Raw genomic sequence first — 26,010 nt, forward strand, 5'->3', positions numbered from 1 at the left:
CTCTTCACATATGACTGCGAGGACTTGGTCCAACCTTTGATCAAAGTTGACCCTTCTAGTGTAAGGATGTTCATCTCCTTGCATCATGGGCAAATTGAATGCCAACCTTACACTTTCCGGACTAAAATCCAAGTATTTCCCCCGAACCATAGTAAGATAATTCTTTGGATCCGGGTTCACACTTTGATCATGGTTCTTGGTGATCCATGCATTGGCATAGAACTCTTAAACCATTAAGATTCCGACTTGTTGAATGGGGTTGGTAAGAACTTCCCAACCTCTTCTTCGGATCTCATGTCGGATCTCCGGATATTCACCCTTTTTGAGTGAAAAAGGGACCTCGGGGATCACCTTCTTCAAGGCCACAACTTCATAGAAGTGGTCTTGATGCACCCTTGAGATGAATCTCTCCATCTCCCATGACTCGGAGGTGGAAGCTTTTGCCTTCCCTTTCCTCTTTCTAGAGGTTTCTCTGGCCTTGGATGCCATAAATGGTTATGGAAAAACAAAAAGCAATGCTTTTACCACACCAAACTTAAAATGTTTGCTCGTCCTCGAGCAAAAGAAGAAAGAAGAGAGTTAGAAGAAGAAGAAATGAGGAAGAAGGGAATGGCTTTGTGTTCGGCCAAAAGGGGGAGAAGTGGTGTTTAGGTTGTGTGAAAATGAAGGAGTGAAGATGGGTTTATATAGGAGAGGGGGAAGGGTAGGGTTCGGTCAATTGAGGGTTGGTTTGGGTGGGAAAGTGGTTTGAATTTGAATGGTGAGGTAGGTGGGTTTTATGAAGGATGGATGTGAGTGGTGAAGAGAAAGATGGAATTTGATAGGTGAAGGGTTTTTGGGGAAGAGGTGTTGAGGTGATTGGTGAATGGGTGAAGAAGAGAGAGAGTGGTGGGGTAGGTGGGGATCCCGTGGGGTCCACAGATCCTGAGGTGTCAAGGAAAAGTCATCCCTGCACCAAATGGCATGCAAAAATGCGTTTTTAGCCATTTCTGGCGTTAAACGCCGGGCTGGTGCCCATTTCTGGCGTTTAACGCCAGCTTCTTGCCCTTTTCTGGCGTTTAACGCCAGTCTGGTGCCCCTTTCTGGCGTTAAACGCCCAGAATGGTGCCAGACTGGGCGTTAAACGCCCATCTGCTAGCCTCAATGGCGTTTAAACGCCAGTGCGCTCTCCTCCAGGGTGTGCTGTTTTTCTTTCTGCATTTCATTCTGTTTTTGCTTTTTTCATTGATTTTGTGACTTCTCATGATCATCAACCTACAAAAAATATAAAATAACAAAAGAGAATAGATAAAATATAACATTGGGTTGCCTCCCAACAAGCGCTTCTTTAATGTCAGTAGCTTGACAGAGGACTCTCATGGAGCCTCAAAAATGCTCAGAGCAATGTTGGAACCTCCCAACACCAAACTTAGAGTTTGAATGTGGGGGTTCAACACCAAACTTAGAAGTTGGTTGTGGCCTCCCAACACCAAACTTAGAGTTTGACTGTGGGGGCTCTGTTTGGCTCTGTTTTGAGAGAAGCTCTTCATGCTTCCTCTCTATGGTGACAGAGGGATATCCTTGAGCCTCAAACACAAAGGATTCTTCATTCATTTGAATGATCAATTCTCCTCTATCAACATCAATCACAGCCCTTGCTGTGGCTAGGAAGGGTCTGCCAAGGATGATGGATTCATCCATGCACTTCCCAGTCTCTAGGACTATGAAATCAGCAGGGATGTAATGGTCTTCAACTTTTACCAGAACATCCTCTACAAGTTCATAGGCTTGTTTTCTTGAATTGTCTGCCATCTCTAGTGAGATTTTTGCAGCTTGTACCTCAAAGATTCCTAACTTCTCCATTACAGAGAGAGGCATGAGGTTTACACTTGACCCTAAGTCACACAAGGCCTTCTTGAAGGTCATGGTGCCTATGGTACAAGGTATTGAAAACTTCCCAGGATCCTGTCTCTTTCGAGGCAGTTTCTGCTTAGACAAGTCATCCAGTTCTTTGGTGAGCAAAGGGGGTTCATCCTCCCAAGTCTCATTTCCAAATAACTTGTCATTTAGTTTCATGATTGCTCCAAGGTATTTAGCAACTTGCTCTTTAGTGACATACTCATCCTCTTCAGAGGAAGAATACTCATCAGAGCTCATGAATGGCAGAAGTAAGTCCAATGGAACCTCTATGATCTCATTTTGAGCCTCAGATTCCCATGGTTCCTCATTGGGGAACTCATTGGAGGCCAGTGGACGTCCATTGAGGTCTTCCTCAGTGGCGTTCACTGCCTCTTCCTCCTCTCCAAATTCGGCCATGTTGATGGCTTTGCACTCTCCTTTTGGGTTTTCTTCTGTATTGCTTGGAAGAGTACTAGGAGGGAGTTCAGTAATTTTCTTGCTCAGCTGACCCACTTGTCCCTCCAAGTTTCTAATGGAGGACCTTGTTTCAGTCATGAAACTTTGAGTGGTTTTGATTAGATCAGAGACCATGGTTGCTAAGTCAGAGGTATTCTGCTTAGAACTCTCTGTCTGTTGCTGAGAAGATGATGGAAAAGGCTTGCTATTGCTAAACCTGTTTCTTCCACCATTATTATTGTTGAAACCTTGTTGAGGTCTCTGTTGATCCTTCCATGAAAAATTTGGATGATTTCTCCATGAAGGATTGTAGGTGTTTCCATAGGGTTCTCCCATGTAATTCACCTCTTCTATTGAAGGGTTCTCAGGATCATAAGCTTCTTCTTCAGATGAAGCTTCCTTAGTACTGCTTGGTGCATTTTGCATTCCAGACAGACTTTGAGAAATCATATTGACTTGTTGAGTCAATATTTTATTCTGAGCCAGTAGGCATTCAGAGTGTCAATCTCAAGAACTCCTTTCTTCTGATTGGTCCCATTGTTCACAGGATTCCTTTCAGAAGTGTACATGAATTGGTTATTTGCAACCATTTCAATCAGCTCTTGAGCTTCTGTAGGCGTCTTCTTCAGATGAAGAGATCCTCCAGCAGAGCTATCCAAAGACATCTTGGATAGTTCAGAGAGACCATCATAGAAAATTCCAATGATGCTCCATTCAGAAAGCATATCAGTGGGACACTTTCTGATTAATTGTTTGTATCTTTCCCAAGCTTCATAGAGGGATTCTCCTTCCTTCTGTCTGAAGGTTTGGACTTCCACTCTAAGCTTACTCAATTTTTGAGGTGGAAAGAACTTTGCCAAGAAGGCATTGACTAGCTTTTCCCAAGAGTCCAGGATTTCTTTAGGTTGTGAGTCCAACCATGTCCTAGCTCTGTCTCTTACAGCAAAAGGGAATAGCATCAGTCTGTAGACCTCAGGGTCAACCCCATTAGTCTTGACAGTGTCACAGATTTGCAAGAATTCAGCTAAAGACTGATGAGGATCTTCCAATGGAAGTCCATGGAACTTGCAATTCTGTTGCATTAGAGAAACTAATTGAGGCTTAAGCTCAAAGTTGTTTGCTCCAATGGCAGGGATAGAGATGCTTCTCCCATAAAAGTCGGGAGTAGGTGCAGTAAAGTCACCCAGCACCTTCCTTGCATTGTTGGCATTGTTGTTGTTTTCGGCTGCCATGTGTTCTTCTTCTTTGAAGAATTCAGTTAGGTCCTCTACAGAGAGTTGTGACTTGGCTTCTCTTAGCTTTCGCTTCAAGGTCCTTTCGGGTTCAGGATCAGCCTCAACAAGAATGCTTTTGTCCTTGCTCCTGCTCATAAGAAAGAGAAGGGAACAAGAAAATGTGAAATCCTCTATGTCACAGTATAGAGATTCCTTTAGGTGTCAGAGGAAAAGAAAAATAGAAGACAGAAGTAGAAAATTCGAACTTATCAAAGAAGATGGAGTTCGAATTTTGCATTAAGGAATAGTGTTAGTCCATAGATAGAAGGATGTGAGAAGAAGGGAAGTAATTTTCGAAAATTAATTAGAAGATTTTGAAAACATTTTTGAAAAACACTAATTGATTTTCGAAAATGAAAGTGGAAAAGAAATCAAGTGATTTTTGAAAAAGATTTTAAAATTAGAAATCAAAAAGATTTGATTGAAAACTATTTTGAAAAAGATGTGGTTAAGAAGATATGATTAGTTTTAAAAAGGTGTGATTGAGAAGATATGATTTGAAAAACATTTTAAAAAGATTTGATTTTGAAAATTAATGACTTGGCTAACAAGAAAAGATATGATTCAAACGTTAAACCTTTCTCAACAGAAAAGGCAACATACTTGAAATGTTGAATCAAATCATTAATTGATAGCAAGTATTTTTTTTTTAAAAATAGAAAGAAATTGATTTTGAAAACATATGATTGAAAAGATATGATTTGAAAAAGATTTGATTTTGAAAAAGTTTGAAAACTGAAAAAAATTGCATTGAAAAAACAGAATCTTCCCTCTTGTGCCATCCTGGCGTTAAACGCCCAGAATGGTGCACATTCTGGCGTTTAACGCCCAAAACTATACCCTTTTGAGCGTTAAACGCCCAACCAGGTACCCTGGCTGGCGTTTAAATGCCAGTCTGTCCTTCTTCACTGGGCGTTTTGAACGCCCAGCTTTTTCTGTGTAATTCCTCTGCTGTATGTTCTGAATCTTCAATTCTTTGTATTATTGACTTGAAAAGACACAAATTAAAAATATTTTTGGATTTTTAATAATAAGGAATAATCAAAATGCAACTAAAATCAAATAATAATGCATGCAAGACACCAAACTTAGCAGTTTGTATACTACTGACACTATATGAGACACATAAACACTCAAGTCAAGAGAATTCAAAGATCAAAGCAATGAAATCATCAAGAACAACTTGAAGATTAATGAGACACATGAATGAATGCATGCAATTAACACCAAACTTGACATGAGACACTAGACTCAAACAAGAAATTTTTGGATTTTATGATTTTGTAATTTTTTTTTTGTGCTTTTTCGAAAATTAAGTGGAAAAGAAAATAAAGATATCAAAATTCTTAATGAGAATTCCAGGAATCATGCAATGTTAGTCTAAAGCTTCAGTCTAAAGGAATTAGACATGGCTAGCCAAGCTTCAGCAGGACATTGCATTCAAGAGCTAAATTGATGAAAATCAATCAGCTTTAGTGATGATAAGAACATCACCTTGAAACACTAGAATTCATTCTTAAGAATTCTGAAAAAAAAAATACCTAATCTAAGCAACAAGATGAACCGTCAGTTGTCCAAACTCAACAATCCCCGGCAACGGCGCCAAAAACTTGATAGCGCGAAATTGTGATTAATACTTTTCACAAATCAAATAATCCCCAGTAATGAATCCAAAAACTTGGTGTTCAATACCATGGCATAAACACAACTTCGCACAACTAACCAGCAAGTGTACTGGGTCGTCCAAGTAATAAACCTTACGCGAGTAAGGGTCGATCCCACAGAGATTGTTGGTATGAAGCAAGCTTTGGTCACCTTGTAGATCTTAGTCAGGCAAACTCAAATGGGTATGGTGATAAACGCATAAAACATAAAGATAAAGATAGAGATACTTATGTAATTCATTGGTAGGAATTTCAGATAAGCGTATGAAGATGCCTTCCCTTCCGTCTCTCTGCTTTCCTACTGTCTTCATCCAATCCTTCTTACTCCTTTCCATGGCAAGCTTAAGCAAGGGTTTCACCGTTGTCAGTGGCTACCTCCCATCCTCTCAGTGGAAATGTTCAACGCACCCTGTCACGGCACGGCTATCCATCTGTCGGTTCTCGATCAGGCCGGAATAGAATCTAGTGATTCTTTTGCGTCTGTCACTAACGCCCCGCCCTCAGGAGTTTGAAGTACGTCACAGTCATTCAATCATTGAATCCTACTCAGAATACCACAGACAAGGTTAGACCTTCCGGATTCTCTTGAATGCCGCCATCAGTTCTAGCCTATACCACGAAGATTCCGGTTAAAGAATCCAAGAGATATTCACCCAGTCGAAGGTAGAACGGAGGTGGTTGTCAGTCACACGTTCATAGGTGAGAATGATGATGAGTGTCACGGATTATCACATTCATCAAGTTGAAGAACAAGTGATATCTTAGAACAAGAACAAGCGGAATTGAATAGAAGAACAATAGTAATTGCATTAATACTCGAGGTACAGCAGAGCTCCACACCTTAATCTATGGTGTGTGGAAACTCCACCGTTGAAAATACATAAGTGATAGTGTGATCATTGGTTTCGGCCCCAGAGAGGGAACCAGAAGAACCAAGATGAAAATACAATAGTATAATGTCCTACTTATAGAAAACTCGTAGCCTAGGGTGTACAGAGATGAGTAAATGACATAAAAATCCACTTCCGGGCCCACTTGGTGTGTGCTTGGGCTGAGCATTGAAGCATTTTCGTGTAGAGACTCCTCTTGGAGTTAAACGCCAGCTTTTATGCCAGTTTGGGCGTTTAACTCCCATTTTGGTGCCAGTTCCGGCGTTTAACGCTGGGATTTCTGAGGGTGACTTTGAACGCCGGTTTGGGCCATCAAATCTGTGGCAAAGTATGGACTATCATATATTGCTGGAAAGCCCAGGATGTCTACTTTCCAACGAGGTTGAGAGCGCGCCAATTGGACTTCTGTAGCTCCAGAAAATCCACTTCGAGTGCAGGGAGGTCAGAATCCAACAGCATCTGCAGTCCTTTTTGGTCTCTGAATCAGATTTTTGCTCAGGTCCCTCAATTTCAGCCAGAAAATACCTGAAATCACAGAAAAACACACAAACTCATAGTAAAGTCCAGAAAAGTGAATTTAACTAAAAACTAATAAAAATATACTAAAAACTAACTAGATCATACTAAAAACATACTAAAAACAATGCCAAAAAGCGTACAAATTATCCGCTCATCAGTTGTCAAGCACGCATTCATAAATTTGAGAATGATAAGGAGTGTCACGGATCATTACATTCTTCATATTGAAGTACGAGTGAATATCTTTGAACAGAAACACGCGTGATTGAATAGAAAACAATAGTAATTGCATTAATCCATTGAAACACAGCAGAGCTCCTCACCCCCATCTATTGGTTAGAGACTCATGCCGTAGAAGATACAATATGAGATGTAAAATGTCATAACTCATCAAATGAATCTCTAAAAGTAGTTTTTATACTAAACGAGTAACCTAGGTTTACAGAAAATGAGTAACTAAGTGCAGATAGTGCAGAAATCCACTTCTGGGGCCCACTTGGTGAGTGTTTGGGCTGAGCTTTGAAGCTTTCACGTGCATAGGCCATTCTTGGAGTTAAATTCCAGCTTGGGTGCCAGTTTGGGCATTTAACTCCAGCTCTGGTGCCAGTTCCAGCGTTTTATGCCAGAAAAGGGTCTCTGGCTGGCATTTAAATGCCAGTTTGGGCCATCAAATCTCTGACAAAGTATGGATTATTATACTTTGCTGAAAAGTCCAAGATGTTAGCTTTTCAGCCCAATTGAGAGCGCGCCAATTGGAATTTTGTAGCTCCAGGAAAACGCGTTTGAGTGCAGGGAGGTCAGAATCCAACAACAACTGTAGTCTTTTCTCAGCCTTTGAATCAGATATTTGCTCAGGTCCCTCAATTTCAACCAAAAAATACCTGAAATTACAAAAAAACACACAAACTCATAGTAAAGTCCAGAAATGTGATTTTTGCATAAAAACTAATAAAAATATAATAAAAAGTAACTAAAACATACTAAACACTACCTAAAAACAATGCCAAAAAACGTATAAATTATTCGCTCATCATGGTGCCATTGAGAAAGGCATTATCAAAATTAAACTATCTCAATGGCCAATTTGATGAAACACCAAAAGTTAAGATAACTCTAATAGTGGAAGGTCTTACCACTGGACTATAAATTTGATCATAGTCTATACCTTCCACTTGATGAAAACCCTATCCAACAAGTCTTGCCTTATACCTCAGAATATCACCTTTAGCATTTTTCTTTATAGCAAACACCCACTTACTTCCAATAATTGTGGCATTAGCTGGTGGTTCTGTTAATTCCCATGTTTTGCACTTCTGAAGAGCAGCAAACTCTTTATCCATTGCCTCTCTCCAGTGAGAACATTGTAACGCTTCAGCCACACTCCTTGGAATATTATGTAGTAGATCAGTTTGTTAAACAATCAAGGCTTTTGGTTTCAACACTCCAGATTTTGATCTTGTTGTCATCGAATGAGCATTTGTTGAAGAAATGGAAGGAAGGCTAGTTTCAATACCACTAATAGGAATCATGTCCGGAGAAGAATTAGTAGGAGATGCTAAAGGTGGGTGACGTTCTGAAATTCTGATCTCCTCATTCTCATGACTAGAAGTAGTGTCATGAGTGTCCAAGCCTGAGTGAGAAGGAGATGCTGTATCGTGCAATGGTTCACTTGTAATTTGTAATCCAGTATCTGAATGTATACTCAAAGACTTCGTAGCTTGATTAGATGAGAACATTGATGGTGGAGTTGAATCAATGATAGTAAATGCAGGGGCTTAAGCTGGCTACCATTCTCTGGATTATTCTTGGAAGAATCATCTCTGTCCAAGGTGTTAGAAAACAATTTTTAATATAGAAAAGTATACTTATGAAAGAGCCATATAAATTTTACCATCTTGTGCCATACACTTATAGCCTTTAAAATTTGAATCATATCCTAAAAATAAACATGGTTCAGATTTGTAATTAAATTTAGTTTTTACTATAAGGCCTTAAGAAAGGAAAACACATACATCCAAAAATTTTAAAGAAAGTATAATCTAGTTGATGCTTAAAAAGAACCTCAAAAGGACTTTTGTTATCAAGAACTGGGGTAGGGAGTCGATTAATAATATAAATAGAACTCAAAAAGGCATCTTCCCAAAATTGCATAGGCAAAGAAGCTGTAGCTAAGAGGGAGAGACCCACTTCTGTAATATGCCTATGCTTCCTCTCAACACTTCTTTGTTGATGATGAGTATAGGGGCATGATTTTCTATGACGTATACCTTTATTTGCAAGAAAATCAGTGAAAGCACATGACATAAATTCCATTCCCAAATCCATTTGTAAAGCCTTTATTTTCTGTCCAGTTTGGTTTTCTATAAATGTTTTATAATTCTGAAAAGCTATAAAAACTGAGATTTATTTGTGAGTAAGAAAATGCATGTATATTTAGAATGTGCATCAACAAAAGAAATATAATATCTAAATCCACTTCTTGATATTATAGGAGCAGGCCCCTAGATATCCACAAAAACAAGTTCTAAAGGTGTCATATACATAGTATCATTTAAAGAAAAATGTAATCTATATGCATCTTAGCTAAAGGACAGATTTCACATACATGATTAGCAGCAGAATGAAAACTAAAATGCAAAGAAATTTTATTCATAACATTCATTACAGTTTTAAGAGAACTATGGCCCAATCGTTTATGCCATAAATCCAGTGTTATTCTGATTACATTTGGAAATATGATATACACTAGAATCTAAAGACTGATTAGCTAGCTGTATAATAGTAGTATAAGCACTAGAATACTGAGATCTAGAACTAGACAGGTTATCAGGGATCTGTATTGAGGTATTAGACAAATTTTTTGGTACTTGAAGGTTGTCAAAAGAGTAAGTGCCATTTCTAGACATGCTTTGTAGGAGAAGTTCTCTAGTATCCTGATCATGAATAGCACAATAATCAGGCTAAAATTTAAAGTAGGCATGGTTATCAGCTGCGAATTTAGAAACACTCAATAGATTTTGAGTAATTTGTGGTACAAGAAGTAAGTTCTTTAGACGAAAAGCAATATTTAAGGAGGAATAAAAAAGAATTGAAGAACCAGAATGAGTAATTGGAATGCCTGACCCATTACCTACAAAGAGCTTATCATTATCTGAAGGAATTGGTGATGTTGTGAGGAGATTTCCTGGATCTGAAGTGACATGATGACTCGCTCCTCTATCTGGTAGCCAAGAAGCTTCACTTACTGAAGAAGAATGGTTAAGATATGTCCTAGGTTGATGAAAATTGGAGGATGGAGGGGGTGGTTTTGTATTATTATATGGAATTTACATTGGGGTAGAGTTGGTTGTGGAATTAGGCTAAAAAGCAGTATCAAAACGATGGAAACAGTTCCACACAACATGTGCTTGCCTTCCACATAATTGGCATTGAGGACGATTTTGGGTGTATCCAAAACGTCCTCCACGATTACTGCGTTCACCACGGCCTCTTCGAAAGCCTCCACCTCTTTGATATTCAAATGATGAGGAAGATTGAGCATAATGAGCTACAGGCATACCTACATCAGGTTTCTTGAACCTGTCCAACATATCATCAAATGCAAGCAGATAAGATTCAGCCTCTGCAACCTTGAAGGTTCCAAGCCTTGATATTACCGAACCAATGTATACAGTGTAATCTTCATTAAGACCATCGATTATTGCTTGTATGTGATCTGAGTCAGGTACCTCATAGCCGAGAGCAAAAAGGGCGTCGACCACATTCCGAATCTTGTTCAGAAAATCAGAAACAGTTCCATTTTTCTTACATGATTTGAGTTAGGATTTCAAACTCTGAATTCGTGAAGCGGAAGCATCTTCAAAGTATTTTTCAATTCTTTTCCAAACTTCATAAAATTGTGAAAGATGAATTACCTTGTTCTTGATGCTGGTAGTCATCGATTCTACAAGCCAAGTAGTGAGAGTTAAATCTTGTAATTTCCTTATCTTGTACTTCGCCAATTCAGAAATTGTTTTGGTCGCTTCAGCAGTCACGAACTGCGGCGGAATCTTGGAGCTGTATAGATGATCTTCCATGGAGAGGCTCGAAATTATTAACATAGCCGTGTGTCTCCATGTGCTATATATAATTGTCTTGAGTGAGTTTGTCTGAGATAGGTGAGAAGGTCTTTTTGGAAGAGTCAGAGAGGATAATCTCCATGACAAAGATGAGCAAGATTATAGGCTCTGGATACTATAAAAGAAGAATTGAAAACCGTAGAAAATTATTTTGCAGTGAACCCAAGCAGAAAAAAATTGAGAAGCAGAGAATTCTAGAATAAAAAAGATTTCTTAAGAAAAATAAAACAATGAATTCTATTAAAAAATATAAAATGAAAAGCACACTAAAAAACACAAATCTACCTTTTTTACACCTATTTATAACTCTTTAACTATCCACTAAATAATTCTCTCAATAAGTTGGGTCCCAAATAATAATAATAAAAAAAACACATGACTCTTCAATATCGATGGATAAAAATAAAGCAAATACGTTATAGAAATCTTTTCAAAAGTTAAAACTCTAAATTAAATAATCTTCTGAACAGAAGTATAATAATAATAGAGACAATCAATAATAATCCTTTCTAATAATTTTGAAGCCAAAATCTTTCCAACAATATGAATACAACGACGTTTATCTTTAATTTTTTTTCTTATACGAACCACAACTTGCGTGAAGGTAATTCTACCGTGAAAAGTAGCTCTTAGCTTGAGAGTTTACCCAAGAAATTATGAAAGTTTTTAGACTTTATTTTTAAGTAATATGATACTCTTAATTACCATATATAGGTCAACCTTATCTTGAGATATTATAAGATGTAATTTTCATCTTAAGTAATATGATCCGTGATCAAATTCGTTCTTGTCACATCCTATATATTACGGAAATTAAACTTTAAAAATCTTGATCAAAAGTTTAGTAGTGACCTCATATCGAAGATAGTGTTTGTTTCGGTATGGTACTGAAATTAGTTCAATCTTTTAGGGTTAATGTTAATTAATTATTTTTAATTGACAAATTCCTTTCATGATAGGTAATATATATGCATCAAACTCCGTTTAATGTAACTGGAAGTCTGGAAGTATGGACAGGTGGAACCAGAACTACATTATTATCATCATTTTGTTGGTTCTCACTTGGTTCCTTGTTTTCATTATCATCATGATAATATATCTTACGCATTGTAAAAGAAACAAATAATCAAATATATAGGAACCTTTGTATATATTAGGAGCCTACTAATAGAAGTCTATAACAAACTGAATCCCGGAAGGCACTGAAATTAGGGGCACCGCGTTGATTTGATCGAAGGCTAAGTTTTGTAATTTTTTTCCCACGAGAAATTTTGGACTAACACTTTGTTTTGTAATAAATTTTTATATTTTAAAAAATTTACTTTAGTCAAATATATAAAATCTTCTATCGTTTCGAAAAAGGGATTAATTTGTCTTAGAATATATTTTTTTAGAATCTAATTATCTTATAATAAAATTTATTAAAAATTTGTTTATTTTTATGTATATTAAATTTGATTGAAAGTAATAAAAAAAAATCAATCTATTCGAAGAAGATAATTCTCAAAAATTTTTAAAAAATAAAAATTTATTAAAAATTAAAGTATTTAATCTAAAATTTTTTGGATATCAATTTAAATGTTTATTATTTTTAATGCTAAGTTATTACATCTTATAATTTTTTTGGACAACTGTTTTTTTCCTTTATACTTACTCTTTTTTCTTCATAAATTAATTATTTCTTTCATTTTTTTAGTTTATTAACAAAATAGTATATTTAAACACATTTTATTTAAATACATTAATTTCTAGTTAACGTAAAAAATTAAAGTAACATTTAAGTTAAAAGGAATAAAGTAAATGCTGTAAGTGTTTTGGCACTAATTAATTAACTTACCAGACAGGCAGACAGGAACAATGTGTTACTATAAATAAATACTAAAGAAATATTTACTACCTTTTATGAACGGACAGCTCATAACAAAAAAAGGATTATTTAAAGAATAATTACAATATAGAAATGTCACATAAAAATTTTTATTCTCTTGATAAATAAGTGGTATACACTTTCTTATCATTTATTCTCTTTATCACTTACTATTTTGCTGCATGTTTAGAGTCATTAATATTCTTTTCAAAACCAATTTCAGTTTCTCTCAAATCAAATCCCTAACATCTCTTAATCACATTAATATCCATTAAAATATAATAATTCTTTACAAAAATTATGGAAATCAAATTAAAAATTTTTAACAACTTCTACTATACAATTTATATTTTACATATAGACTATTAAAAAATAAAATATAAAATATAAAATATAAACAAAAATTAAAAAATAAATTTTTAAAAATAATTATTAACTCGTCATATTAAAATCAATAAATAAGCATACATATAAATATTAAATAAAAATATTAAAATAATTAAAATCATGACTTATTAGTGCATATATGAGATAATTTAAAAAATATAATAAGATGTATAGTTTAAAATTTGATAATATTAATTATAAACATCATAGGTATGAAATTATGAATATTATAAGTACAAATTATGGATGTTATTAACATAAAATTATGGATGTTATGTGTATAAATTTATGGATGTTATGTGTAAATTTATCAATTGAATAAATTAATTTAAAAATTTGATATTTTTTAAATTCAATTATGATAAAATTTAAAAACATCTATGTTAATTTTATAGTTACTTATGCAATAACTAAAAAATGATACATGTATGGATGTAATATATAATAAACATGAATTTAATTTTTAGATGTTAGTTATATGTAATTATGGATGTTATGTATACGAACGTATGAATGTTATGTGTATGAACTTAGTTAGTATAATATAATTATAAATGCACATAAAGTACAAAAAAAAAATTAAATCAGTTTATTACCATATCTCATCAAAGGTAGTGCGATTTTTCATATTCTTAAAAATTGGTTGACTGACAACAATTTCGTCGAGTGAGTCCGTTGTTCAAATTCTTCATCAGCACCTTCTACCATAGATACCGTATTAAGGTCGAATTCAAATGTCATACTATTTACAATGATAAATGTAACTTCTTGTAAAATTCCTTGGCTTATACATTATTGTGCTTGCAATAGTATTATAGTCATGATTTTTGAACGATCATAATCGAATTAATGAAATGTATATATTACAAAGAATCAAGTGCAATTAAATGTCTTAACGAAAACAAAGAATTAATGATTTTTTCATATCTCCATTGATTGATATTAAATACCTTAAGAGAAACAAAAAATTAAGTGCAATTAACTTAATTAATATATATTATTATTACCATCCATTCTTATTATTATTATTAATACTTAATGTATTCTTAAATATAAAAATTAAATTATAAAAAGAAATATTAAATATTAATTATAAGAATGCCTAGCTAATAATAAAAAATATAATGTTATAATTAATATTATTAATAAATAAAATTGATAAGAATATGATAAGTAAAATGATAAAAGAATAAAATAAAAAATATTATTATTAAATATTATAAATAAAATAAATTATAAAAAATTTTAGCCAATTATGACCGAAAATTTGTTGTTACCGAAATTTTTCCTTATTCAAATCACGTCATATGAAATACATTTCAATATGTTTAATGTTTATATGTAATCCCATAGGATTTTCTCTAGACAAAACTATCACAAAACTACTTATACTAACGAAAAAAATACATAAATAGTTAAAACTTTAACACACTTTTTTAACTCACGCAGGAGCCTTTTTTAAACACGGAGTGTGATTATTGTGCATTAGCTTTTTTTTTTTTTTTGGGTTTAGCGTAGGGCACATGATAATTTATTATTAAAAAAAATTTAATATTTTTATTTAATAAATATAAAATAAATATATTAAAAATTTAATTTTTTTATATTTTTAATAAATTTTTTATTTTATAATCTTAATATGTGTCCTAAAAGCACATGATAGATAAATCTCTTTTTTTTAGTTTGTCGTGTATATATATATCATGATACAATTTTCTTTTTAAATTTTAAGTTGATAAAAGAAGATACATCAATGATTATATTTTTATTATTATGCTTTTTCAAACAAAAGTCTTCTTTTTTTTTATGTCTTATGTTTTCTTTTCCTTTAAGAAGATAATAAAAATTCAATTCTAGATTTTTTTTATCATAAAAATTTTAATATTATGTCATGATACTATTTTAAAAAATTTAATCTAATATATAAAAAGAGATATATAAATAATTATATCTCTAACTATATATATATATAATATCAAACTTTAGATTTTATGGTCATATATAAAAACTTTAACATTATGTTATAAAATTACTTATCCTAAAAAATTATACTAATAATAGATAAAATTGCCTAAATAATTACATCTTTAATAAAGTCTTTTAATATGTATTCAAACTAACTCTAAAATAAGTTGGCTAGCTAGATGAAGATGGTCATATAATCTTTAGGTGAAGATAATAGTTAATATATGAACATTCGTGTTACATTAAATAAGTAATTTTGTCAAACATGTAAAATCATCTATAACTTTTAGATATTATTTTCTGATAAAAATTACTCCAACCATCTTTATATATGGCAGTCATCAAACTAAATATATTATTATTTAAATTTTTTGTTGGATCTTATATTATTTTGTAAGGAAAAATTATCTTTTATTACAATATAAAAAATAGACTATTTATAAAAATACTTTTCATTTCAATCTAGGTAATGCTAGCTTAAAAATAAAGCACAATATTTCTCTTAACTTAAGTTTTTTTTTTGAAAAAAAGTGAATATTGTGACTCTTGTTCTAATAATATTACATCCTATTTAATATATATAAGAATTAAAAACATGAAAGTAAATATATCGGTCAGCTCATTATAATTTTAAGTTGCACCTGAACCCTCTAAATTATTGAGCTTTAAGTTTACTCAAAAGAAATCTATCCGGATCGGATTAGGTTGTGAATGTGATTGGCATTGCTAATAAGTAATAACAATTAAAAGCAAATGAAAGTTTTCTACGCGTGTTGGGCCATGGCACATTGGCACGTTGCTCATTAACTTAGCAGCAAATTTAAATTTTAAGAGTAATATTAAATAATTATTTTTTTCAATTAATATTAGTTAACTTTTTAAAATTTTTTTGTTTTTTTTTTTAAATTTAAAATTTATATCATAAATTCTTAATCATATACTCTAAATTCTAAGTCTTAAATGTTAAAATTGACTAACTAAAACTTAGCTTTTTAATTATATATACCTAATTTGTCTAATTTTAATAATACGGTGATATATATATAACAACTAATGAGGGAGTCACGGGCTTCGTTTAGCAAAAGGGGGGTCCCACACAGCGAATTTACCTAATTTCAATTAAGAAATCAATGGCAGCTAGCGCATGCATAAGGCCAAAGATCTCAATGCCCTAACGTTTTGACTCTCTTTTAATTTATACAAAAAGGGGGAAGAAAAAGGTTGAAGAATAGGTTGTGCTGCCTCACTAGTTCACCTGTCATGTTCTTACTACAATCTGGTACCTTCCAATTCATACGGATTGAATTAAATTGAGATAATGGACCTAACATTTAACCTTTTTACGTGAACGTATTGAGATCATGAGTGAGTTATTGAGAGAAGTAAGATAAAAAGATGGACACTAATTGCCGAAGCTGATCTCTTGTATGTGCCTATGTGAGTAATATTAGTATTAGATATTATATTAGGTTCAATCATATTATATGCACACAAAAATTTGATCACCCAAGAAAAATATATGTTTATAATCATGTTGCTATAATACAGGTTGATTATTTTTTTGGACTAGATTTGATTATTCTGTTGTGAAATCTTTAATTATTCTAGTAGTAAATTATTTTATCAAAAATATATAAAATAATATATATAAATATACACAAATATATCTTGAATAATTTTTGGTATTCATGACTACTTTTATATTAAGATTTGAGAATAATATGATTAGTAGTTAAACTAATTACATGAACTTAAGTTTTAGATAATTAGCTAAGTACAGAAAATTTTCGTAAACGAAATAAAATATTTAACTTTTAAGAATGTAATTTTAAAATAGATTACTAATTGATATTTTGAAATTTGGGATGATGAAAATTTGGTATCCATTTTAGTATGTTTAAAGTTATACTTTAAAGTAACCACTGAGATAGGCTGCATGCACTATAATGATCTTTTGAGATGTCGATTACACCACAAATATTTACAAGATTTAAAAATTGTACCACATTAATCTTCTGCCCTTTTTTTATTAAATTATTTCTCATACTGTTATAAGAAGATACTTACCTTTTTATGTTGGACTATGTAACGACTGGTTGAACTGAATCTTATTTTTTTATTAGATAGAGCTCGCATGTATTCTATAGTACTTCTTGTGGGTAATTATTTAAAATTATAAAAGGTATTTTTAGCATTTTGAGTTGATGTCTAGTCTGAATATTAATTATGACAAATCCAGTCTGATTTTGGTAAATTGTGATACAGATTGAGTGTATCGGATGTGTGATTTATTGGGGTATAAGGAGGCAATATTTTGCGAATGAAGTATCTTGGGATATACTTGAGAACAAATTCTAGTCAAAACTTAAAAACCAGTCATTAACGAAGTAGAAGAGAAATCGCTTCTATGAAAAGCGAAGATTTTGAATAAAACAGATAAGTTAGTTCTTATTAAGTTTGTTCTTAATAGTTTGTCAATTTTTTTTATTTAAGGCTGTATAAGATGTTAAAGACGGTTGTAGAAAAATTGATTATTTTACAACAAAAATTTTTCTGCGGTAATAAGAAGGATGAAAAATCTGGGATTGCTTAAGTTAGATGGGACATAGTATAAATTCTTAAAAAGTTTGGAAATCTAGGGGTGGAAGATGCTATAGTTTAAAATTCTACACTTTTGTTTAAGTGGTGGTGGAGATTCTCTAAAATGGAGGTTCTTTATGAAAAAATGTTGTTTGCTCATGAGATATTATTGACTCAGATACTTTCTCTTAGAGGTGGTCAATAAAAAGATATTTGTCAATTTTAGATTAAGGAGCAACGGGTGAAGAAAAAAATGATCAATGGAATTTCAATAAAATTTGGAGATGGTGAGTAGATTAGATTTTGGAAAAATACATGACTACATAGTAGTAGTTTGAAAGGCATCTTTCTAAGACTTTTTTTGATTTCAAACAAAAAAAAGATCTATCATAAAGGAATGTGAATTTTGAGATGGAATAAATTGGGTTTGGAACTTCGGTTGTAGAAGAGAATTATACCAATAGAGTTAAAACTATTAAATCAACTAATAGTGTCTTGCAATTGACAAAGCTGGCAAGAGAAAAAAATGATATTATGGTGTGAAAATTTGATAAAAACTATATTTTTATTACTAACTTCTTTGTACAAGTATTATAGGAAAAGATAATACCAAAAGACATGTCAAGTTTTAGATTCACTAAAGATATATGGAGATGATTGATTTTGCTACGAGTTGAATTATTTACTTGATTTGTCTTAGTAAATAGAGTTAATACTAAGTACAGATTGAATAGATTGGGTATAATTGAGTAAAATAATACTGTATGTGTGTTGTGATGTTAAAAGTATATACCATTTGTTTATTACGTGTGAGTTTTTCTAACGGATATAGTGTGCTTAGATAGTTGATGCTAGACGCGTTGCATAATACAAAGAACAATAAAAAAAGTACTTCAAAAGTTGGTTTAAAATATCATTGAGCAAGGAATAGCAAAAGAAATGATTGATTGGATTCTTTTTCATTATTGGTGTGTTTGGCTAAAGAGAAAACAATGATTTTTAACAAAAAACTACAAATATTACAATAGTTGTTACTGACTCTTTTGAACGCTATAGAAAATGAAATTATTTTGATTCTTTTCGTTGTTAATGGTAATATTGGATATGATGAAAAAATTAAAGTTGTTATTTTACTCTTTTATTTTTATTTTTATTTTTATCTTTTATTTTATGGTCTATTTTATTATGTAGAGCTATTTTTTGTTTCAAAAAATACTCCCTGTGAATATTTTACTTGTAAAATAAGTTTTTAATGTTAGTTGAATACCAAATTTTTTTAATTGATTACTCCGCAATAATATCTACAGCTTCGTTTAATTTTATTAAGTTTTTATGATTAGGTCTTTGCTTATAATATAATAGATAGACAGATCCAAAATGTATTTCTACAGGTAAAAGAAGTTCAAATAGATATTAATTATGTTTAAAAATTAATTAAACAATTGATTAAAGGACAATTGAAATTTGGTGAATCGATATGATTTACTCTTTTTTTAACTGATCTCTATATTGTTCTCTCTTTATTAATGTGAATCAGCCAAGTAAGCATTGAGCATCCAATAAACAGAGACACAGTCAAGCGGAATAAAAATAAAAAGTACAAGGTATAACTTGAAGATAAAAAGTAGTAGGTAACAACATCAAACAATGAAACACCACACTACCCAAACACTTTTGCATCATCTAGATCATCAAAGTTAGAACTAAAAAGTATACATTTTTAATATCTGATTTATATATATAAGTTGAACTACAATTACAAGATAATATTCATGTCAACAACACTATTTTCGGTAGTATAATCATACAAATTTATTTAATAATATATGCTATTTTAATGTAAAGAAATAATATGTGTATCCCTCTATATATCTCTATCATAGGGTAAAAAATCCAAATAAGCCAGACTGAAAAACATATTACCCAAATCAGTCAAAATGAAAATTTTTTCAGCATTCAACCAAAGATCACTTTAATGTAATTCGAATCAATATAATTCGAACTACTATTGCAAGTAATTCGAATCAACTAGCTTCGAATTAAGAGCATAGAAATTTGCATGTAATTCGAATCAAGTTCTCTCGAATTACAATAGCATAATTCGAATCAAATCGATTCGAATTAGTAGGGGAAAACGAGTTAAACACAATTCGATATATCTTGATTCGAATTAGTAAGAAAAATAAATCAAACCTTAAAGTCTTTTTCTTATAGTTGCTAACATGGATAGCTCAACGCTGTGTCCCTGTCCCATATACTGATATACCTTCCATTACTTTGAATAATAAAACTTATTTTGAACAAAATAATAATAATAATAATAATAATAATAATAATAATAATAATAATAATAATGATGATGATGATGATGATGATGATGATGATGATGATGATGATGACGAGATTTCTTTAAAATATTAATGAGCTATCAATTCGAATTTTATACAATACACTTTTGTCTAATTTTAATAGCTCATAAATATTTTTTAATAAATTTTTTAATAAATTTATTTAAATTATACTACAAAAAATATTTTATTCTATGCAAAATAATTTAAAAAAATGGCTTAAAAAATGTTAGGAGTACTATAAAAATTTGTAATGTTTTAACGACTTAGGTACTCAAATTTTAAATAAAGTACTCTACATAGTCATTAATAATTTAGAAATTAAAGAAAATATTTTATTCCATACAAAACAATTAAAAATATATTTCATTTATTTTTTCACACATATTTCCTGTCATTATGTTGCCATTGGAATCTTCGTATATTTCTAATTTCTCAACCTAACCTTTATAAATTCTAACACAATCTTCATATAATTTTACTTGAGATATGTGTTTCATTTCTTGTGATTTGTATAAGTGAGTCAATATATATAAATGGGTAATAAACGTATCAGTACAAGTTTTATTATTGACTAATAATAACTCTATTTATATTAATATAGAGAGTAAATCAAATAAATATTTAAATTATTGGTCTCTAAAATTTGAAAAAAAATATTATTCTTCGTTATAAATATGTTTATTATATTTTTTTTAATTTTTAAAAGCTGTTTTACCAAACACACTTATAGTACTTGTGCTTATTAAAAAATATTTATGAACTATTAAAAATGGACAAAAGTATATTGTATGGAGTTCAAATTGATAACTCATTAATATTTTAAAGAAATCTCATTATTATTATTATTATTATTATTATTATTATTATTATTATTTTGTTCAAAATAAGTTTTATTATTCAAACTAATGGAAGGTATATCAGTATATGGGACGGGGACACAGCGTTGGGCTATCCATGTTAGCAACTATAAGAAAAAGACTTTAAGGTTTGATTTATTTTTCTTACTAATTCGAATCGACATATATCAAATTATGTTTAACTCGTTTTTCCCTACTAATTCAAATCGATTTGATTCGAATTATGCTATTGTAATTCGAGAGAACTTGATTCGAATTACATGCAAATTTCTATGCTCTTAATTCAAAGCTAGTTGATTCGAATTACTTGCAATTATAGTTCGAATTATATTGATTTGAATTACATTAAAGTGATCTTTAGTTGAATGCTGAACAAAATATCATTTTAAATGATTTGGGTAATATATTTTTCAACCTGACTTATTTGAGTTTTTTATCCTAACGAAATTATTGATTTATCTTGACTTTGACCTCTACTAGATATACATATGCATAAATTATAACTAACATACCATGAATACAAAGGGATTATCTTTCACATGCATGATGGCCAACTCTATATTTTGTATCTCTCTGACCCAACAGCTTGCGTCTATAATCATTTCAAATAGTACAGACTACTCATCACAAGTTGTTATAGTTTTCAATTGATGGTGAAAGGAAGGTTGACAGTCTGCATTATGTGTAGATTATAAAATTCGAAAAAATATTAATTAATTAATTATATAATTAAAATTTAATTAAAAAAGATTTAAATTGTATGATTTGAGTTAAAAATTTAGAAATCATAATTTAAAAATTTATAGATAAAACTTAAACTCAGAAAATTATTTGGAGTGCGAAAATATAACTATTTATAAAAAAAAACATATATCAATGTCGTAATTAACTGTATACGTTTGGGACTATCCGAAATAATATTTAGAATATTTAGAAATGTAAAAATCAGAAAAATATTTAGAATACAAACCAAAACACTTATCTTTAAAAATTTGGTCTTAGGTAGAGCTAATGGACGAAAGAACGAAAATACCCCTCATTTAATTAGCTTTAAAAGTGACTTAATCCCCAATTCTTACCCACATTTGGCAAAAAAAAGAGATGAAGCATGAGAGTGAGCGAGAGGAAAAGAGAAAACCCTAATTGTCACTATTTACTTCCATCTTCAAATTCACTTTTCTCACAAACATGATCTATATAGCTTTTGCGGTGAGTACTCACGAAAATTCTGTCCTATTTTTCTTTCCCACTAAAATTGCATTTTGGTTAGAGTGGTTGTTGAAGTTTGTGATTCTGATGTTTTAGGGGAAGCTCAATCTTAACTTCTAGTGGAATTTTGACTCAAGATAATGTAGAACAAGGTAAAGGAACTCTTTTCTTCTATTTTTTTCAATTTTGTGTAAAAATCCTAGTGTAAATAATTAAAATTGGATATAATTAGATTGAATAGGATTGTTTGGCTTGAATTTGGAGTGGAATAGACTGCTTGGCTTGATTTTGGTTCAGGTTGATTGCGTGGATCGATTGGTGAGGATTTGGTGGAGGCTTGGGTGACCGGAGAAAGATTCACGAGGTTGGAAACTGCTATCAATAAAGGTACGAATTTTGGTTCCAAGTAAATATCATATAAACGTTATATGAAAACCTAGGCTAGATGATCTTAAGATAATGTTGAATTGATATGATTAGTGTTGTTGATGGCATTGGCTTAGGGTCAATGTTAAAGTTAGTTAACTGTTAATTGTTGAGTGAATTTGTGGCCGGAGGTCTTAATGTATTGAATTATGTGCTTTGGTATGTGTTAAATTGTTACGGTATATTAATGAGATTGGATTATTATTAATGAAGTATCAAATTGGGTTGTTGATTTATGTTTGTCTGGGAGTTATATGAAGAGAGAATTAATGAGGAGGTAAAATTGAGATATTGATGAGAATTTTATTGGTTTTGAGTTTTGGATGAGAATGATTGTTGAAATGTGTGAATTTGATTGATTAATGGCTATTGAATGAAAATTGGGGCGGAGGCTATAATTGGATAAGTGTTGGTAAGTTTGGTGGTAATGATATGTTGTGATGTGTTATTGAGGTATGAAATTGGTTTCGATGATTAAATTGTGGGTTTTGATTTTTAAAGAGAAATGATGTGGTTTTGATAGTAAAGACTTAAGTTTGGCGAAGAATGGAGTATTTGATGAATGGGTGGAGTGTTAATAATGATTAAGGTTTAATTCATATGAGTGTTAAAAGATAAAGATTTTGGATATGGCAAGAAACTGAATTATGCAGAATTTTGGGCAAAATTAGAATTTTGACCAAATTCGACGGGTCATAACTTGGTACTCGGAGTTCAGAACGAATTTAATGAAACTTATCTTGAATCAAAACTAGAAACGAATACTGTCAAACCATCGAAGAATAGAGGAAAAATTAAATTTGCAGCAAAAGTTATGAAAATTTGAAAATTGGTGTTGAAAACTAAAAATGTGCAAATTCTGCAGAACTGGAGCATATCCAAGTCCCGTGCGTACACACCTATCATGCATACACATCACTTTGAAGGGGGCAGTGACAAGTTTTTTGCGTGTACGTAGCCCTCATGCGTATGCATGAAGAAAGAGTTGCGGGAACGCAACATGCGAGTGTACGTATCGTTTGACAAACCCAAATGGGCAATGCTTGGTTTCCTGCGTATGCATGAGGTGCGCGTACGCACCACTATGCAGAATTTTACAAAATGTTAAATTTCAACTGTTTAGCCTTTCTAGTATGTTTATAACCCTTTGTAACCTTTGAATGGAGTTGAATAATCCATTTTTAAGCTTTGAATATACTGGGGAATATAATGAATTAAATTAATTCATTCCCAGATAAAAACTTTATTAACTAGATGAAATTGTAGTGGGAATGTTGGTTCGTTGGTGCGAAATTTCAAACCACAACTTACCGACAAGTGTACCAGGTCGTACCAAGTAATAAACTCATGGTGAGTGAATGTCGATCTCATGAGAATTCACGGATTAAACAAACAATGGTCAATTGATTATTCTAGTCAGACAATCAAAATTAAGTGTTTCAATAGTAAATAACATGAAAATAGAGAAATAAATAAAATCAACCTAAAATAGGTTAAGAAAATAATATGTTAAAGATAGTTAAAGTGTCAGAGATATTCAAATTTTAGGATTAAAAATTATTGCTATCTACTTTGATCATGCAAAGATTGAGTTTATGACAAACCCTAAGTGCTTCAATTCCTTTTCCTAGACAACCCAATCTCCTCTAATCCAACCAACCGTCAATTCCTTGATCAATCAGTTGTATTAGAGGGTTAAGTCTATTTTCTGATTTAAAAGCCACACAAACCCTATAATCCCAAGAATGATGCAGTTATATATCATGTGCTACATTAAACCCAGATAACAATTAAGAATTTATGAGAAAGTGGTTTCAAGCCGTAATTCTAATGATATAGCTTTTTCAAGATTCAACAGAATTCAAGTTAGATTAGAGTTATTTTCCAATACTCATTGATCCGTAGGATGAAGAACGAAACCAGGCCAATTCTTAAACAATAATCAATGCATTAATCAAGACTAGAAGAACATATAATTATTAATCCATCAAAATACACAGAGCTCATAACCTTAACAATGGAGGTTTAGTTGCCCATAATACAAAAAATTAAATCCTCATAATATAGAAAATTGAAATTATAATCTAATGTGTAAAACCTAAAACTAAAGAATGAGAGAACTGAAGAGGGATTGTGTAGAAAGGGGGGAGAAAAAGGAAAAAAAAAGAGCCAATCTCTCCCCTTTTTATAGTAAAACTTAATTGTTCAAAAATCCAAAAGAAATCCTCCGTATTAATGCAAGGAAATTGGATCTTGTGCTGCAAATCTGGTCACTGCCGCTAAATGCCGGGTTAGTGGCATTTAGCGCCACTTTTGATGCAATTCGCGCACTCCTTGCTGCTCACCTGGCGTTTAGCGTTAGTTTCTAGCATTTGGCACCGAGACTGTCGCATGGAATGGTGATGCTAGACGCGGTTTGGCGCTAGACGCCAATGTCGTAGCGTTTAGCACCGTGATGCTAGAGAGAAAGCATAGACTATTATATATTGTTGTAAACTCTAGAAGTTGGCTTTCTAATACCATTGGAACTGCATCATTTAGACCTCTATAGCTCACGTTAGACTCATTGAAATGTGAGGAGGTCATGGTTGACAGTATTCACGAATTCTCTTTGCACTTATTTTCAATTCTTGGTTCCTCCTTGTTCTTTTGCTTTTGTTTTCCTAAATTTTCCTACAAAAATCATGAAACCAAGAAAATCAAACTACTAATAAAATAACCTTGAAAATAATATAATTATCAAGCAAAAATTCACAACTTTTCTATAATAAATGCCAATGAAGTGCTTAAGATGCTCATGCATCATAAGATCAAACTTAAGCTCTTGCTTGTCCTCAAGCAAGCAAAGAATCATGGCTTAGTTATCAATCTTTCCAATCTTAACATTCAAGGGTGAATGGTTGCAATTCAAATGAGTTTGGTTAGCCGTTTCACCTATGCACAATTCTTCCACATCTTATTTTCTTTGGGTGCTTTGTACCTTAAGCCTAGTCATGACTCTAAATGTTTTGTCTCAGGTTTTGCTCGACACAAAAATACCACAAGCACTTAATTGGGAAACTCTTTGAGCTTACCATGTCCTTTTAACATTCCCCATCACTGGTTCTTAGAGCCTTTGACTTTCTCTACTTTTGGGGGGAGGGGATGCTTTGCACCTTGATCCTAGCCATGACTATAAAGGCTTTGGTTTCAAGCTTTTACTTGATACATAAGCACTGACGAACGGACTTTTGTGTGGTTTAGAATTCACAAATAAAGGCTCGTTGAAGGTATAGCTTCTAAACCAACTAAAATTCTTTCGTACAAAAGATTGTTTGTCACAAGTACAAATCCCTAATAAATAATAACCAAAGTATTTAAACCTCGGGTCGTCTCTCAAAGAATTGCAGGGAAGTATGCTTATAATTGGTTATGGAAAAGTGTGTTTTGGGGTTTTTTAAGATAAGAAGCAAGAATAGTAAATGGTAATGAAAATCAAATGATTGGAAAAGCTCTTGGCAAGGTATGAGAACTGGAAATCCTATCCTAGTTATCCTTATCAATTGTGACGAGAATTATTCATTGCTCCC

At 31.9% G+C, this 26,010-nt stretch overlaps 1 non-coding gene across 1 annotated transcript; it reads left to right on the forward strand.

Annotated features, from left to right (window-relative positions):
• Positions 1 to 3,053: 3,053 nt before the first annotated feature.
• Positions 3,054 to 3,161, forward strand: LOC112713568 (small nucleolar RNA R71). Its single transcript, XR_003158543.1, has one exon. It is a non-coding gene; the product is annotated as a small nucleolar RNA R71 (small nucleolar RNA).
• The last annotated feature ends 22,849 nt before the right edge of the window (positions 3,162 to 26,010 follow it).

Source organism: Arachis hypogaea, chromosome 1 (genome assembly GCF_003086295.3).
Source record: "Arachis hypogaea cultivar Tifrunner chromosome 1, arahy.Tifrunner.gnm2.J5K5, whole genome shotgun sequence".
Classification (NCBI taxonomy): domain Eukaryota; kingdom Viridiplantae; phylum Streptophyta; class Magnoliopsida; order Fabales; family Fabaceae; genus Arachis; species Arachis hypogaea.